Source organism: Centruroides vittatus, unplaced genomic scaffold (assembly GCF_030686945.1).
Source record: "Centruroides vittatus isolate TY-2023 unplaced genomic scaffold, ASM3068694v2 contig_658, whole genome shotgun sequence".
NCBI lineage: Eukaryota > Metazoa > Arthropoda > Arachnida > Scorpiones > Buthidae > Centruroides > Centruroides vittatus.
This window is the reverse complement of record NW_027122410.1, coordinates 741477-759175: the sequence shown is the minus strand read 5'-3', so window position 1 is coordinate 759175 and position 17699 is coordinate 741477. Positions and strand designations below refer to the sequence as shown.

The 17699-nt window shown below is 34.7% G+C and overlaps 1 protein-coding gene across 5 annotated transcripts in view; it reads left to right on the top strand.

Moving 5' to 3' along the window:
- The window catches only part of LOC136980015 (sperm-specific sodium:proton exchanger-like), a 127376-nt gene extending 110442 nt beyond the window's left edge, over nt 1-16934 (top strand). For all 5 annotated transcript variants that reach the window (XM_067276061.1, XM_067276060.1, XM_067276059.1 and 2 more), the window contains one exon: nt 16777-16934. The gene's annotated coding sequence lies outside the window, so the exon portion shown is untranslated. The remainder of the gene's footprint in view (nt 1-16776) is intronic.
- Nucleotides 16935-17699: the final 765 nt, after the last annotated feature.

Genomic DNA, 17699 nt, shown 5'->3' with positions numbered 1-17699 from the left:
TTTTATAGTGGGGTTTGAGTTGAAGTCAGAAACGATTTTGGTTGGAGTCGACATCAGAGCCGATAAAAAGTATTGACTCTGACCTTGATACAGAATGTAAAATAATAAGAAATTACAATTTTAAGATTTTTAAACTGTTAATTTTTTCTGGTATTAAGTATATAATGCCTGTTCTTAATATTACCATTATAACTGATGTTGAATTTTGTTATTGTACTTTTTAATATCATTAATTAAATATAGGAAATAAATGATAGCCACAAATTAAATAGTAGCTATACCTTTAAGTTAATATAACCAAATTTAGGTTATCAGTCTAAAAATATCCTGATGATTCATGTGGTGATGAAATGTTTTATTATATCATTATCATGTGGCCGTCGGCCATGTTATTCGCGTATTTTATATGTTTTTTAATATGTAATATAACTAGTGTTAGAAATTCCTTTGTTTCTTTTGTATTATATATCCTCCTTCACTTCCCCCCACCACTCCCTTTTACCCTTCGGGTGGGATTATCGTTTCCAAGAAAGAGTCAACGTAGAGAACAATAGAAGGGACGGCGCCGTGGGTCTCGAGGAACGAAAAAGGAATCATTTTTGGACTGGACTGTGGAGAGTGAAGAGGTAAAAAGGGAGCTCTCGACCGAGGCAGATAAGTGAGAGAAAAGACAAAGGGAAGGATACGACGGGGAAGTGAGAGACTCACCGAGAACACGGGAAGATATAAAATAATCAAACAGGACTCAAGAGTGGTATCCCACCAAGTATTGTGATATTCAACTATTTTTATCTACATGTATATATTGTTCCTCCCCGTAGTTATAAGTAGGATAAGTTTAGTTTTAAGATCGGCACGCGTATAATTTTGTCGGGTTCCGCTTCGAGCGCGGTTTTTAGACTGAGAAAAAGAAACAAGGCCTTTTTGTAAAGTTGGGATTCATAAAGAACCGGCTTATGTTCTTTCTGACGAGAATAAAATCGTACATTCGTTAGAAGTAACGTGTGTCAATTATTATTTTTGTGTCGGTCTGTTCGCGGAAACCGTTACACCTCGTCACGAAACATCACAATCATTTTAATAGGTTTATTATGCTAATATTTAAATACTGAACTTTTATGAAAAAGTTTGAGATTTTAATGTACTAACTCCACAGCACTGGTTATGGCAGACAACTGTCGGATCAATTGAAGTAAAATATACTATTAGAGTGTAGCAGTATAGTGATAGAATTGTTATAAAGAATGCAAAAAAAATAACAATTACAGTCTTTTTGAATAGGGCTGTGTAATGAATTTAGGTGGAAGAAGAATTGTAAAATATCCCACAGGACACCTTGGGACCTTTGCGCATTGATGCTAAAACACCTGGCTGTATGCATTATCAACAAAAAAGGCTATATCTCTTTCTGAAAATATTTATTGTGTTCTTTAAAGCACTTTGTAACACTTTTTCATGATTGATATTTGCCAATTAAATTTAATTTAATTCAATGCCAAATAGATCTAGAATTGTAATACAACTTGATATTCAAAGAATGTGTGAAGTAAATTTTAATGTCTTTATGTAAATTATTAACAATATTGTACTTGTGTTAATAATTAGGATTTTCAGCCCCTCACTAGGTTGAAGGTTCTATACTGTTGCACTACTATATCTACTTTTACCAATAGAGAGAATTACCATAATTTCTTGCTTCTATAATCTGTGTTGGCATATAATTTACAAGTGCAAGTTTTCATTGACAAAAAAGTATACTGTTCTGTAATTTATGAATGTTTGTGCTGTCATTAATTTGCTCTCTTGGTTTATCAGCAAATAAGTAATGTAATTTTAACAATATTTAATAATTAAAAAGGAATCCTCAAATTCAGGAAAGAAATTAACAATTCATTTTAATATAATATATGAAAGTTTAAAATCCAGAATTATAAAATATAATTAGTCCCTGATTTACAACTGTTGATTTATGATTGCCAAAACTGGTGTATTAAGAAAATCATTTTAAAATCCAAACAATTACTTGTCACTTATGGCATGGTATAACAATTAAATGTTAAGTGCAGTGATTCAAACCACAAGAAAAGAACAGTTCGGTTCTTTATGGATTTTTTAGCATTTCCATTCCAGTTTCTGTTCTGGTTTACTTTGTCTGATCTGCAAAGAACCAGTAACTGGTACAAAAGGTAGCAGTTTAGTTAACATGTCAGTTAATAAAAATTTTTCGGTCATAAAATCTAAATTTGAAAATAATAACACGAATCAGCAATAAATCTTTTAGGAGAAAAGAATAAAATATAAATTTAAAATAATCATATTATTGTGTGTTGTTAGAGATTCTATCAACTTTTACCAAATAAAAGATCCAACCAAATATTAAGAGTGTTGTTTTAAGTACAAATTATACAACAAATTACACAAGAATCACTTTGAACAAAATACAGTACATTTATACTGATATTTTTTATTTTCAAATTGCAACCCAACGAATAAAAATAGAGATCAAATATGGAAACCTTAGGAGATAGAGGCTCCAATTAACTATATACAAACTTCAGGTCTGGACTGGAAGTCATATGATTTCATTTCAAAATTTTCTCTAGAACAAAGTTAGATAGGTGACAGGCATGAATCAATTGTTATTAGAAGTATGATGTACAGGCGCAAGACCACTAAAATCCATATGATATGTGGAAAGCTCATGGGCCAGAGATTCTGATTAACTATATATGAACTTCCACTCTGGACCAGATTTTTGAAAATTAAAAGATGATTAAAAATTGCATCCTGGCATTGTGATGATTTCAGAATAAATAATTGCTCATTAAATTTTAAATTATATTAATTAACTAATAATGTGGTTTTGTAAATTTTTCAAATTGTTATATTAACATTATTACCACTTATCTAGTACTTCAGACAAGAAAATAGTCTTTCTACACTCATTTGTGTTGTATCAACTTCTAAAGCAATCTTAGAAAAAGGATATAAAAAAAAATGATTTTTCTGTGGCCGTTGGCCATATTACTGCATTTTGTAATTAATAATTCTATAAATTTAAGTTAGGCTTAAGGTTTCTTTTGTTTCTCTCTCTTTCCTGTTGACTAAGAAAAAGACTTCCTTCTTAATTGCTTTACTATCTGGTGGGGAGTGATGCCTCCAACATGAAAAACAACGTTGTAAAAAAACAAAGTAATAAAAAGAAAAAGAAACAGAGGAAAAGGGATCTTGGTTCTTGACGAGGAAGGTCGAGGAGAACGGGCTCTGAGTTGGAACGATGGAAGTTAGGAAGTGAAAGGCTTTCTTCTCCTCGACCTCCCTCGCCGAGGGAGGTTGAAGAGAAGAAGCCATCCGGTTTGTTAAAAGAGGCCAAGAACTTCTTAAGGAACTGTCAATTGTATTGGACGGATTCGACACCGATGAAGAGAACGGAAGAGATCTATTAAAAGAGATTAAAGAAGGAGTCAAGGAAAACGTCATCGATAGGAGTAGATGATCAGAGACAACAATAACCCTGCCCAGTATCACGGAGCATCCAGAACAAAAACCCGGGTATTTCCACCTTCCCCTTATTCTGTCCTTATATTCTCTCTTTCTTCCTTCTTATAGTTTGTAAGTAAATTGAGTATAGATATAGACACTTGTAATAATAATTGTGTTGTTTTATGTATACTGGATCTTGTATTCTCACTGCCTACATGTTGGGATCCAATGTACAAAGAACCTGATAATATAGCGAATTAAAGAATAGTTTGTAAATTAACATGAAAGTGTTTGTTAATCCTCATTTTGTTTGCAAAAAATGAAACTAATAACTTTTCATTTGCTGTCAGTTATCACATTTCTTATTATTCCAACATTTTATTATATTTGTACTTTTTTCTAGCTTCTATTTCATTCCTAATTTATTTAGTGAATAGAAGTTTGCTATTCATCAGAAAAAATTTTTTGCTAGATATATGTAAATTTTTCCAATTTCTAAGAGGCTCGGGTCCTACAGGCCTACCTCTTGGCTATAGTTTTATTTTTTTATAAAGCATTAATTTATTATAATAATAATATTATAATGAATTACCAGTGCCACCTTAACTATTGGGCTATTAAAGCTGCAGTCCTTGGGCACTAGCCACCATCACCTCATAAAGATTTTTTATTTTTGATTGATTTATTTATTTTTTAACTGATTAAATTGCCTTTTACATTTTTACTACAGTGTAAAGGAATTGGTTTTTCAGTTTTATTTTAACTTAAACCATTATTCAGATATAAAATAAAAATGAGATTTTTAAAATTGGTGCATGATTAAATTATTGGGTTTTTAAAAATTGGTTTAAAAATTAGTACGTTTTTAAATTATGAAAATGGATGCCTGATATTGTTAGCTCAGGGCACTTAAATATATTAGAACAGTCCTGTAATCTAATGATGATTAGTAAAAACAAGTTTTGAAGTATGACACAAAAATAATGCCAAATGATGTACTGTATCCATTTTATTAAGTGAACATTTCTTCTTTCAAACTGAATGTGAGATCCCGGGGAGGTAAGAGGGAGTCGTACCTCCCTTTCTGGTGACTCACTTGTCAAGGATGGCTGTTACGTTGACGGCACGATACGCGTTACGCAAGTGGAGGAGAAAGGATGGGGTCGATGATAAGGCAAAGCCGACAGTCAAGAAAGACACCATGTTATAACAAAACAAGATTTATTAAAATCGAAACGAACAAAATTACATTTCTATCCTCATATACAAAAAGGGGGGCCGGAGAGAGAGAGTTTACAAATATTTGTTCATACCTCTATAAATTCCATAATAGATGGAGTCCGGTGAATGGAGTCGTAGACTGGACAATGGCACTTACAAACTTAGAAATTTTGAAACTTTTGGGTTCGGTTGACGGCGCAGCGCACTTCGTAATGGAGAGACAATCGGAGAGCCCTTTAGGGAGGGAAGGAAGCGTCTTTTATAGATTCTTGATGAGAAAACCGGTCATGTGATCAACAGTGGATTACAGAAAATAAAAGAAAAGAAGAAAGAAAAGAAAATACAAAACACGGTTTCCTCAAGATAGAACTAAATTATTATTATCGAAACGGCGAATATCATCACCTAAGAGAAGAACATGGCCCAATATCAAGACAACAAATACCGACAAAGGATAAAAGGTGAGATAGATAAGATATTGATAGACCTACATTACCTCAAAACCCACCTTAAAGAGAATACACCCTTAAGAACACTCTCCCTTCCACGGTCCATTACAGAAAACATCCCAACAAGAGATAGAAAATACATCAACCTTAAAATACTAAGATCAGCGATAAAATTTAAACACATCAAAATCAGAAGGCTGAAACGAGATTTACAAAAATACAATAAAAAGGAAAGAAGAGCAGATCCAAAAAATAAAGAAGAAACAACTAACAACTTACCAAGATATAATATAAATAGATATCAGATAAATAAACAAAAAAAAGCTAGTCAAACGATTTAGACACCCAACTATGGAAGAAATAATAGAATGGAAAACATCTTTGGTGTTAAATAAAACACAAATCACGATCCCCGATCATATCCTAGAAACAATAAGGAAAGGACTAGACTTTAACGGCCCTAACACTTGGGAAGTATTAGATATAATACCTAATTTAGATCGTATGTGCAATGAACTTGAAGATACAGAATCAAAAATTCTGAAAACGACCTTAAGTAATAAAATTAAAAAATATACAGTACAGAAACATAATAAAACAACTATAACAGATAAAAATTACTATAAATACAAAGACGAGATAGAAACATTGCAAAAATTCTTAAGTGATAATCAGCTAGATCTCATTAAAGCCGATAAAACTAAACAAATTATTATAGTAACCCAAAAATGGGTTAAGTTAAAACAGCTAGAAATAGTGGAAGGCAATAAGTTCCGAAAACTACCAATCAATCCGAAAGAAATCCTATATGAAGAACTAAAAAAGAGAGTTACAAAACTGCAAAAACTTAACAAAATCACAAGAGCAGAACGAGAGTTCATCCTTAATCAAGATAATGATAGAACACCTAAATTGAATGTGAAACTTAAGACACAAAATGGGAGAAAAAGTAAGACCCATAGTCGATTTCAAATTCACTACATTATATAATCTGGAAAAATTCCTTAAACAAAAACTTAAAAAATACCAAAATTCGAAGCACTCTATTAAAAACACAGAGGAACTTTTGGACAGCCTAAGAAATGTTAAAATGGAAAAAACATCAAAAATGGCTAGTCTGGACGTGATTGATGTGTACCCGTCGATAAAATGGGAATTAATTGAAGATAAACTTAAAAAATTAGAAGTAGAATTATATATCATAGAATTAATAGAATTTGCATATATGAGTAATTATTTCGAGATAGATGAAGAATACTACACACAGAATAATGGTATTAGTATGGGGTCTGTCATAGGCCCAAAACTAGCTGAAATAATAATGATCGACATTGATGAAGAAATTAATAATATAACAGGCATAAAATATTATAAAAGATATGTGGATTACGTCCTAATTATTTCCTTTTTCCGCCTTTCACGATTCGCATATCTTCGACAATAGTTCACGCATCTTGGCTAATCTTAAAATATTTTCCAAGGTCAATTTCGTTTAAACCTTCTCTGCTAAGGCGTCACTTGTTAGAGGAAACCCCTCATAAACAATGACGTCACGTAAACATTGTCCTAATTATATATAATGATGCAGAAGTAAAGCCTAACATGATAAAAAACATAATAAACAATATAGATAAGGATATCCAATTTAAAATAGAGGAAGAAAATGTGGCCGATAATAGTATACGATACTTAGACGTTATGATAACAAGAAATGAAAACGAATTAGACTTTGAACCTTTTAAAAAACCATGTTCAATCAACACCACAATAAAATATACTTCAAATATACCATTATATATAAAACAAAACATCTTTAACATGGAATACCAGAAAATACAGAATAGAACTAGTAAAGGAATTAATAAACTCAAACATATTAGCGAATTGAAGAAAAAGTTTGCCCTAGATGGGTACCCAATCAGACTGATTAATAAATGGGAAAATAAAATTACTAATAACCAAACAAAAATAAAAGATACAAAAACCGAATCGAAAATAAAATATGTCAGCTTCCCATACATTAGGAACTTTTATGAGGAAATCGACATAGATATGAGGAAAAATAATATAAAACTTGCTTCAAAATACGTAAACTTGTTATCTAGACTTAAAGCCAAACAAAGAAAAAAGAAACAGAAGATAAAAAAAGACGATATGAAAAACATAGTTTATAAGATACCATGTACTTGCGAAAATACCAACTTCTATATAGGAGAAACAAAACGAAAACTCAAAATAAGAGTGAAAGAACATATAGCCGATTTAAAGTACAACAGACTAAACTCAGTATTCCATGACCATTGTGTGTTAAATAACTGTAAAGTCGATGATAATAAAATAAGCATTCTACATAGAGAAAAGAAGACATACAACAGGAAATTCAAAGAAAGTGTAGAAATCATTAAAAATAAAAATGAAAATAAGACCTGTATAAATACTAATCTAAGCATAAAAATTAATGAAAATTGGATTAAATTACTATAAAAAATATTATAAAATAAAAAACTGTTTTAAGATCTGATGTTACGTCATTTGCATAGCGACAGATATTAAAAAAACCAAAAGTGGAAAAAATAGCAATGGGCACATGCTGTGTACTGATAAGTTCTAAAAAAACACCGCCAAGTCCCCGAATAATTTTATTGGAAGAAAAAACCCCTTAAAAGGAATATTTCCCCTGCTGGTGCTCGACCAGATATATGCAAATTGGAAACAGATCGTATCCTGCAGTTGAGGTGGAGGAGTACGAGATCAGTGTGCGGACATGGCTCTAGACACTACACAGGAGAATTCCTAGATAACATGCCGGTAGACAAATCTCAGGTATGGTTTTACAAATACGATCCGTGGAGAATAACCCAATATACTTCTACAGACTGATACTTGTGGCTTTATTAAACCTTATTTATTTTCTTTTCTTTACTTTCCTTATACTATCTTCCTGTAGTAACAATTTTACTTCCGTTTTCTATTTACTTAACCACGCGGTAGTTAGTCGACACATGTGGCCTGGACGGTAATAAAAACAAAAAGGGTGTGACACCGAGGGGTCGAGGGGTTACGTCAGAGGAGATAGGAGGACAGGAGCGAGAGGAAGGAAGATTTTTCGGAGAGAGAGAAAAACGGGACGAACAGAAACAAAGAAAGTTATTAAGGAACGGATCCGAGGTTTTTTTTTCTTATTTATTACCGCCAGTCACCCCTTCGAACCAATTTTCAGTCTTATCATCTCTGTTTAATTCTCTTCCACCTTATCTTTCTCTAGGGCCCTGTACTTAGTTAAGCTAGATATAAGTTAGAATAAGTTCTTTGTCTTGTCGGCACGCGGGGACTAATTGATGACATTGTTACGCGCAGTCCCAAATGTATTTGTATTAGTAATTAGTAAGTGTGTGTAATCGTTTCTTTGTAAATTATTTATGTTCGCTGAAATTAATAAACCTCTTTTTTTTAATTCTATCAAAGCCGAGCGACTCTCAGGGTCTTGTTATTTCATATACTCGGCTAACAATGGCGTCCGCGACAGGATTCTGTTAGTAACGGGATACGGTTTTTATTGTATAGAACGTAGCATTGTATTATCGTGCCTGTAGATTTAAGGCCCTACAATTTGTAATCAATTGTATTATTTTTATATCATTAATTATGGATGATTGTAACCAGAACAATCTTGCTACATCCTCAGGAGGCGAGGGTGAGGGGATCCCTCCTGTAGTCACAGGGTTTCTAGGAATGGTTCCCATTTTTTCTAATAGTGGCAGTGATTTGGTTAATGTCCGCCAATTCTTCAAGACCATAGATAATATATCTCGCCTGGCTGGGTGGAACAGTGAAGTGAAATTGGCTGTCTTACAAGCTCGGTTAAAAGGGGGGCCATTATCGACGTTCTTCAGCTTGGCTGACCAAGATCCTTGTACTTTTGAGGGAATTAGGCAAAAATTAATTCAATGTTACGAAAAGCGAGAACTTAAGGAAAAGAATGCACTCGACCAACTCTTAAGTATTAAGCAGAACCATGATGAGACGGTATGTGACTATGTCATCCGCATGAATACACTGTTGTCGAAGGCCGCTTCCAATAACGAAAAAATTGGTGCCTTGAGGGATGACATTATTAGAGAGAGATTTATAAAGGGCCTAAGGCCCCAGCTAAAGGGATACGTATTAAGGAGAGAACCCCAGACCTTAGATCAGGCAATTAAGGAAGCGGAGAGGGAAGAACGGGTCGAACTCGAGTGTAACGTTAGTAGAGAAAATAAATTTGTACACACCATTGAAATAAAGAACCCAACCGCTAATGAGGATCCGAATGGTGTGATGAATATTGTGAAAACAAAGGAAGACGATAGACTTGAAAGGTTGGAAAAAATGGTGGGGTCGTTATGTAGTACTGTTAATGGTTTGGTCGAAAGACTGGGTGGAAATCTAGATAAAAATAAGGATAGCCCGAACCGATCTGTCCTAAAAAGGTGTTACATTTGTGGGAATCCTCGCCACCTGGCCCGCCAGTGCCCTCAACGGAATATAAATGATTTAAACTAATTACGGGGCGTGATGATAGCCAGTATCACGTCCCATGCATCGAGCTAACCCTGGCCCCTAATGTGTTCTTCTCTAAAAAGGGCCTTCCCCTCATTCTTGGTGATGCTTATGGTACCAGTATCAAGTTTCTGGTCGATACGGGTGCGGAAAGGTCCGTGCTAAGCCTGAAGATCGCTCAGAGCGAGATATGGAGTAGGGGACCGAACGGTGCACTTCACAGGAGTTGGAAACGACTACGAGGAATCGGTGGGGAGGTTATCGAATGCGAATGGGAGTCTAATATCAAGATCGAAAGAGGAGGGAGAACTCAAAATGTTCAAATGACTTGCATGCACTTGCCATCCGAAGTCGAATACGAAGGAGTATTGGGTATGGATGTGTTAAACAGGTTCCCGGAAGTATTAATTGAAACAGGTGAGAATGTAACATCTTGGAATAGAACCGAAATTGATGACTTTTATCAGTGTTGTGGATTCAGAAGGGAGGAATCCGATAATACGATGGAGGTTAATTTATCCCATTTGAAAGACTACGAAAAAAAGGAAGTGGAGCGTATCTTTAATGAACACCCCGGATGTTTCGCACGGAAAATAGAAGATTTGACCGGTACTAAGGAATTTCTTCATACACCTATCATTAAAAGTAACCAAATAATTAATACAAAACAATATAGAATACCGCAATGTTATTTGAGTGAACTAAAGAAAATGATAGTTTCATATCTGAAGGCGGGGATTTGCGAGGAGAGTACTTCTGAATGGAATTCCCCCCTTCACATTGTCCCGAAGGAGTCCGGCGAGTTAAGGGTTACTCTCGATCTACGAAGAATTAACGAAGTAACCCAGTCCCAGGAGTTCCCTCTAGCCCGTGTGGATGAGATCTTAACGAAGTTTCAGGGAAGCAAATTCTTCTCGGTAATCGACCTAAAGTCTGGATATTTCCAGATACCCATACATGAATCAACACGTCATTTCTTTGCTTTCTCTACTCCTTGGGGAAAATTCCAGATGTGCCGCCTCCCGCAAGGTGGAAAGAATAGCGGGAGGTATTTTCAATACGCCATGTCTAGGCTGTTGGGGAGATTCATAGATATCAATTGTTTCGTCTTTCAAGACGATATTGTGTTGTTCTCCCAATCCTTTGAAGATCACGTGAAACTCCTAAGGGAGGTAATCTCTATATTAGACAAAGCCAACTTGAAATTGCACCCAAAAAAATCGAAATTCATGGTGAAAGAAGTGCGGTATCTGGGACACATCATCGATAGTAAGGGGATACGACCTGATCCCTGCAACGTGGATGCGATTAAAGAAGTCCAACCCCCGCGTAATGTGAAAGACGTCAGGAGTTTCCTCGGAATGGTGGGATTCTTCCGCAACTTTATCCCAAACTTTGCCGAGATTGCTCTTCCTCTTACATATCTGACTAAAAAATATGTAAAGTTCTTATGGGACGACCAGTGCCAATCAAGCTTCGAAAAATTTAAAGAACTATTATCTAAACCCCCTGTGCTATCTCATCCCGACTTTAAAATACCTTTTTTCATGCACTCGGACGCTTCAGATACCTGGGCTGGTGCGGTCTTAGAACAGGAAAGCGAAGGGAAACTCATTCCCATTGGCTACTTTAGTAGGAAGTTCCGTGGGCCCGAACTAAAATATTCCACTATCGAGAAGGAATGCTACTCAATAATCTTAGCCCTCCGCCACTTTAAACATCTTATTCTTGGTCAGAAGGTCACTGTGCTTTCCGACCACAAACCTTTAACCTTTGTGAAAAATATGAAAAATCACAATAACCGCCTCATGAGATGGGCCGTAGAATTATCTAATTTTGATTTGGTCATTACGCATGTTCAAGGGAAGAGTAACCCAGTGGCTGATTTATTGTCTCGACCACATGGTAGTAGAGAAGAAGCCCCCTCAAACAGCGATGTCATTAATTGCATCAGTGAAGAGTTGTGGAAAAAGGTAAAGAAGTCCCAGATTGGGGACAGAATTTTTGGTCCAATGAGAAATCATTTAATTAAATTCCCACCCTCTTACAATGATTACCCGAGTAGTGGCATACTTCCTGAGTATCAAGTAGATGGTGATGTATTAGTCCACGTACGACCGGGACGGTTTGGAATACGTCAATGGAGGCGTGTTTGTGTAGGGGAAACAGCAATTAATGACGTAATTAAAGCATTCCATGAATCACCATTAGCCGGACACTACGGCAAAGAAAAAACGTGTGACCTGATCAACCGTTACTACTACTTCAAGAAGATGAAAAAACTCGTCGATAGATTCGTGAAGTTCTGCAAAGTTTGCCAACAACATAACTTACATCAAGGAAGAGCCCCCTTTCAAGAAACGGAAGTCGCTAATTATCCGTTTCAAAAGGTGTCAATCGACATAATTGGCCCTTTAAATCAAACACATAAGGGTAATCGTTATATTCTCACCATAATTGACATGTTTACTCGATACACAGAAGCCGTCCCTTTAAGGGACCAATCTGCGGCCTCTGTAGCCAATGTGTTTTTCGAAAGGATAGTCTGCAGATATGGCAGTCCCGAGATCATCATCTCTGACCGGGGCACGAATTTTACGTCCTCCATCTTTAATGAAATGTGCAACATCCTTACCGTCAAGCACAATGTTACGACATCATATCGCCCTTGTTCGAACTCAGTTTGTGAACGTGTGAACAAATCCATCAGTAACCTTTTGGCCAGAATATCAGGCGGCAGCAACAACAATTGGGATACCTTCTTACAGACTGCTGTGTTCGCTTATAATAATGCTACACACTCCTCTACTAGTGAGTCACCTTCATTTCTTCTTTACGGATTTGATCCTAAATTCCCTCATGCGTTCCCTGTTGAACAGACAAATGACTACCCGGGTATTCGGGAGTACCGTGATTTCCTTATGGATAAGTTACGATGCATCCGTGAATCGGCATACGAATTAAGTCGCAACCGTAACAAACTTAACCGTAACCGCATCAACACAGGGAGGAAGGTGAGGAGCTTTGAGGTAGGGCAGAAAGTTTGGATGTTAAGGAAAGGGAAGAAGCAAGGCAAGTTTTCTCCAAAATATTTAGGTCCTTTCCGTGTCTCTCGCCTCCTGGGGCCTGTTAACGCGGAAATCGAAAATTGTAATAAAAAGGAAAAACTTGTTGTACACATAGACAGACTAAAACCGTGCTTCTCAAACTTCCGTGAGCCTAGACGGAAGCGTAACATCCCAATTGGACACGAAGGATCACAATCCGGAGAGATCGAGGAGATTGAAGAGGAAGAAGACATCCCTCACCTACCCACTGCGCAACGGGCGAGCTTCAATAGGTATAATCAACATAACCAGCAGCATCAAGGAGACCGCAAGGATTCGGGTAATGAGACCATGCTGGAACAGAGGGGTAATATCTCCCACCCGTATAACTTACGGGGGCAGAAAGTGGACTATCGCCGGCTTCACTTTGGAAGATGAACTGTAGTTCATCATCCATTAATGGTTGTGTATCTCCATATTAATGTTTCTGTTAATTGTTAATATGTCTTTTGGTGGGGACGTATGTGGCTTTATTAAACCTTATTTATTTTCTTTTCTTTACTTTCCTTATACTATCTTCCTGTAGTAACAATTTTACTTCCGTTTTCTGTTTACTTAACCACGCGGTAGTTAGTCGACACATGTGGCCTGGACGGTAATAAAAACAAAAAGGGTGTGACACCGAGGGGTCGAGGGGTTACGTCAGAGGAGATAGGAGGACAGGAGCGAGAGGAAGGAAGATTTTTCGGAGAGAGAGAAAAACGGGACGAACAGAAACAAAGAAAGTTATTAAGGAACGGATCCGAGGTTTTTTTTTCTTATTTATTACCGCCAGTCACCCCTTCGAACCAATTTTCAGTCTTATCATCTCTGTTTAATTCTCTTCCACCTTATCTTTCTCTAGGGCCCTGTACTTAGTTAAGCTAGATATAAGTTAGAATAAGTTCTTTGTCTTGTCGGCACGCGGGGACTAATTGATGACATTGTTACGCGCAGTCCCAAATGTATTTGTATTAGTAATTAGTAAGTGTGTGTAATCGTTTCTTTGTAAATTATTTATGTTCGCTGAAATTAATAAACCTTTTTTTTTAATTCTATCAAAGCCGAGCGACTCTCAGGGTCTTGTTATTTCATATACTCGGCTAACATACTAAACTTTTTTATGGAATTTTATAAAGATTCGTACTCTTGGATTATTCACACCCTGTCTATGCTCCCGAATGCGGTATGGACCAGCTTTTAATGGTATACAAGCTCTTACCACCAGGATTTAGAAGGTAATGACCTCTAAAAACTAGTTATGTATGCTGTCGCGGTATTTATTTTAAATATTTGTCTATAGCCATCTCTTATGTAAAAAATACTTTTTAATGTTTAGTTGGCTGAAGAGGGGCATCGGCCCGAAACGCGTAATGTAATAAAAGCGTTCCAACCGAATAAAAAGGATGAAAAATTCGCCCAGTGTTTTTTAAGTTTACGTCACTACATTGTGTCTTCGAAAGAAAAGTGGATTACAATTAGGGCCATAGGTGTTCCCAGGATTCAAAACAAACAACGAGTTCGGACACTAACTGTAAATTATCAGTGCAAGTTGATCTACCTGCTGCGAGGGAACAATGGCTTATTGACAGTTAGGGGACGATTGTTGCCAGTCAAGGGTCAACATTTTCTCGGTTACAGAATGTTGTTGATTAAGCCGTTGTATAACAGGAGTGAAATAATTTAGAAATTTAGGTTCTTAACTTCCAGATTTCACATGAATGTAGAAATTTTGTTTCTTTGCATTTCAATTGTTTGACATTTTCATCATTCAGTATTACTCTATTGGCATTTTAGAGTGTAATCAAATATATGCTATAGATTTATGCATATTTTTAATTTTTTATAATCGTGCCTAAAATTAAACTATAGATATTTTTACTTATAATTATTATCCAACAATTTTCAAAAGTAATGGTTACTCACTGCATGAAAATGCAGTGAGTAACCATTACATTTACATTTCCAGATTAGGCAATGTATCATAAATTATGCATTTCATTATGATTGTGGCTTTAGTCTGCCTTACAATTAACACTAACTTGGGCAAATTTTGAACCAACATACGATGTTCTCTCTATTCTTAAGTGTTGTATTAGTAGTTAATCTTACAGCTTTAAAAATGTTTTCGTAAATTGGTTTGAACTGGCTCTAAACAACTGATTCAGTTCGATTCCTGGTTCCAATGGATTCTTATTCCACTGTTTCAGGTCCGGTTCCAATTCAGTAAAAATGAAGCAGGTTCATTTCAGTATTGGTTCAAGTCCCTGGTTAAATGTAATACTATAATAAGCAATAAATACACTCTTTAGAACAATAGATCATAGGTTTATTCACATTAAACTACAATTTAGGTTTGTGCCATTAGCACTCAAAAAATTGAAAATAAAACTAAGTTTCTATAGAGATACTCATTCCAGGATTATTATTCTAATCTCAAATTTATAATAAAGCTATAGTCGATTAATAATAATTTAAAGAAATAAAAATTAATGATAAAAATAAAATTGATTTTACATGAAGATTGTGATATTCCATTAGTATGAGTAGTAATTCCTTTTGAATAGTAATTCTTCTGGTATTTTCATGAATATTTGTATTAATAAAATATTGTAATTAAATCTCACTTCTACAAGAATCTTCTGAATCTATCATTGGAACAAATTCTTCCATATCAACAGTGAAGAAGCTGAGCCTTGCCATGTCATGTCAAAAAGACTGTTTTCTTGGTCAAGATGTCAGGGTCAGACATTATTAATCATTATTTGATTAGTTATTTAGATAACTAATCAAATAATGATTAGTTCTTAATAGCTTAAGATTGTATATTTAGAGATTAAGTAAGCTTAATTGACAATATACAATCTTTTTGCATTAACATTCAGCAATATATATACCGTATTTTCCGGCGTATAAGACGACTTTTTAACCCAGGAAAATCTTCTCAAAAGTTGGGGGTCATATTATACGCCCAGTCGTCTTATATGCCGGGAAGTATGGTAATCGTATACGGCGAGTATATCCCAAACTCTACATTTTAACTGTAAAAGTTGGGGGTCGTCTTATACGCTGGAAAGTATGATAGTATAAAACTTTGTGTAAAAAAATACATTTTGAGAAAATATTCCTTACACATATTTTTTATATTTGGTTTTTTATATGACAAGTTCAAGTAGTATATTAAAACAAAGAAAAATAATCAATTTAAACACAAATGATGATTTAATTTTTTGATTGTGAATCTAAAATGTATTTTGAACTATAATCAAGTGTTATCCTTTTTGTGTACTGGTAATTTATTCTGAATTTCAGTATTAATTATTGGGTATTATATAAGATATTTACTAACATAAAATGTTAAAAATATTATTTAGGTTTTATTTTTATTAACAATATTTAACAATAATCAAACATCTTTACTACACCCGAGGTGTAGTAAAGATGTTTGATTATTTATATACGCCTTGCCGGGGTTTGCGATGGCCGGTTGAGTACCTTGGGTAGCACATCATGGACGCTGAATGCGACCCCAGCCGGCGTTGTAATAACTGTCGATGGTTATAGCTTATATATGCTGGAAGAGGAGATCAGGCTGAAGGTTCGGGTAGCGTAACTAGTAATGTGTCTACACAGATGGCAGAAGTTGCGGGTTCGAGTCCCGCTTTGGGCCGATTCTTTTCTTCCAGTAATTCTAAATTATTATTTAAATTATTTAATTGTAATTATTAAATTTATTAAGAGATGGCACCTAACGTCTACCTCTAATGCCAAATTGTCTATTAAATTATTAGTATTATAGCTTTTTCTTGCCCAATTATATTCGGCTTTGGTTGGTGGTTAGCTTAATATTTAACAATAAAAAATCATGACTATTAGATAATGATAACAGCTTAATTAATCCCAATTAAAATAATTGTACTTTTTAACACAGTTTTGTAAGTTTTAATTGCCATAAGTTTATTTTTATTGTATATTGCTCTATTTTTTTTTTTTTACAGATTTACGAAAATATTTCAGGTTCTGGATAGTATCTCTTGGAACTTACCAAGCTCTACTTCTAATTATAAATAATAAAAATATTCATAAAATTTTGTTATGTATACTAGAAATAATCTTTTTAATGGATATAATATGAATTCTATATATTTACAGTTTTAATTTTATTATATTACACTCTAAAATTATATTAAAAAATTTTGAAGTTTTCTTGTGTATTATTCATTTCTAAATTAAATTTGTATTGATGATAATTTATAATAAAAATTTTATGTAGAAATTCTTTAACTTTCTTGTCGTCATTGCTGATTGACATGACATTAAGAATAAATTATTTATCTGGTCATTCTTAATAAATATAAAACCAACTTTATTAAACATTTTGAATTTTAAGAAAATTATACCATACAGAAAAAGCTATAAGAATATTGCTAGATAAATTGTACTGTATGATAATTTATATACTAAATAAATAGAATAAATTTATTAATAGAAGAGAGAGAGAGCCTATTTATACTGTTTTAAAACAACTGTTAGTCAACTGACTTCAAATTGAAAACTGTTTACAGTTAAAATTTGTCAGCCAATCAAAAGTTCATTAGCCTTGGGCCATTAAACTAATTAACTTCAAAAATTTTGCTATTAATTTGCTATTTCAGTAATATCAAACATTAACACCACTGTTCTGTTCATGTAGCTTGTGAGAACACTGTTGGTCACTGGGCATCAGTGGCGTAGCTAGGGGGGTGCGGTAGGTGCGGTCCACACCGGGCCCCTGGAAAACAATAGGCCCATGGAGGCCCCAAAATCGCAAAAAAAAGACCTGAAAAATTTTTCGGGGCCCACAAATCTGGTTCCGCATCGGGCCCGGAGAATCCTAGCTACGCCACTGCTGGGCGTAATCATTTTAAAGAATAAAAATTGC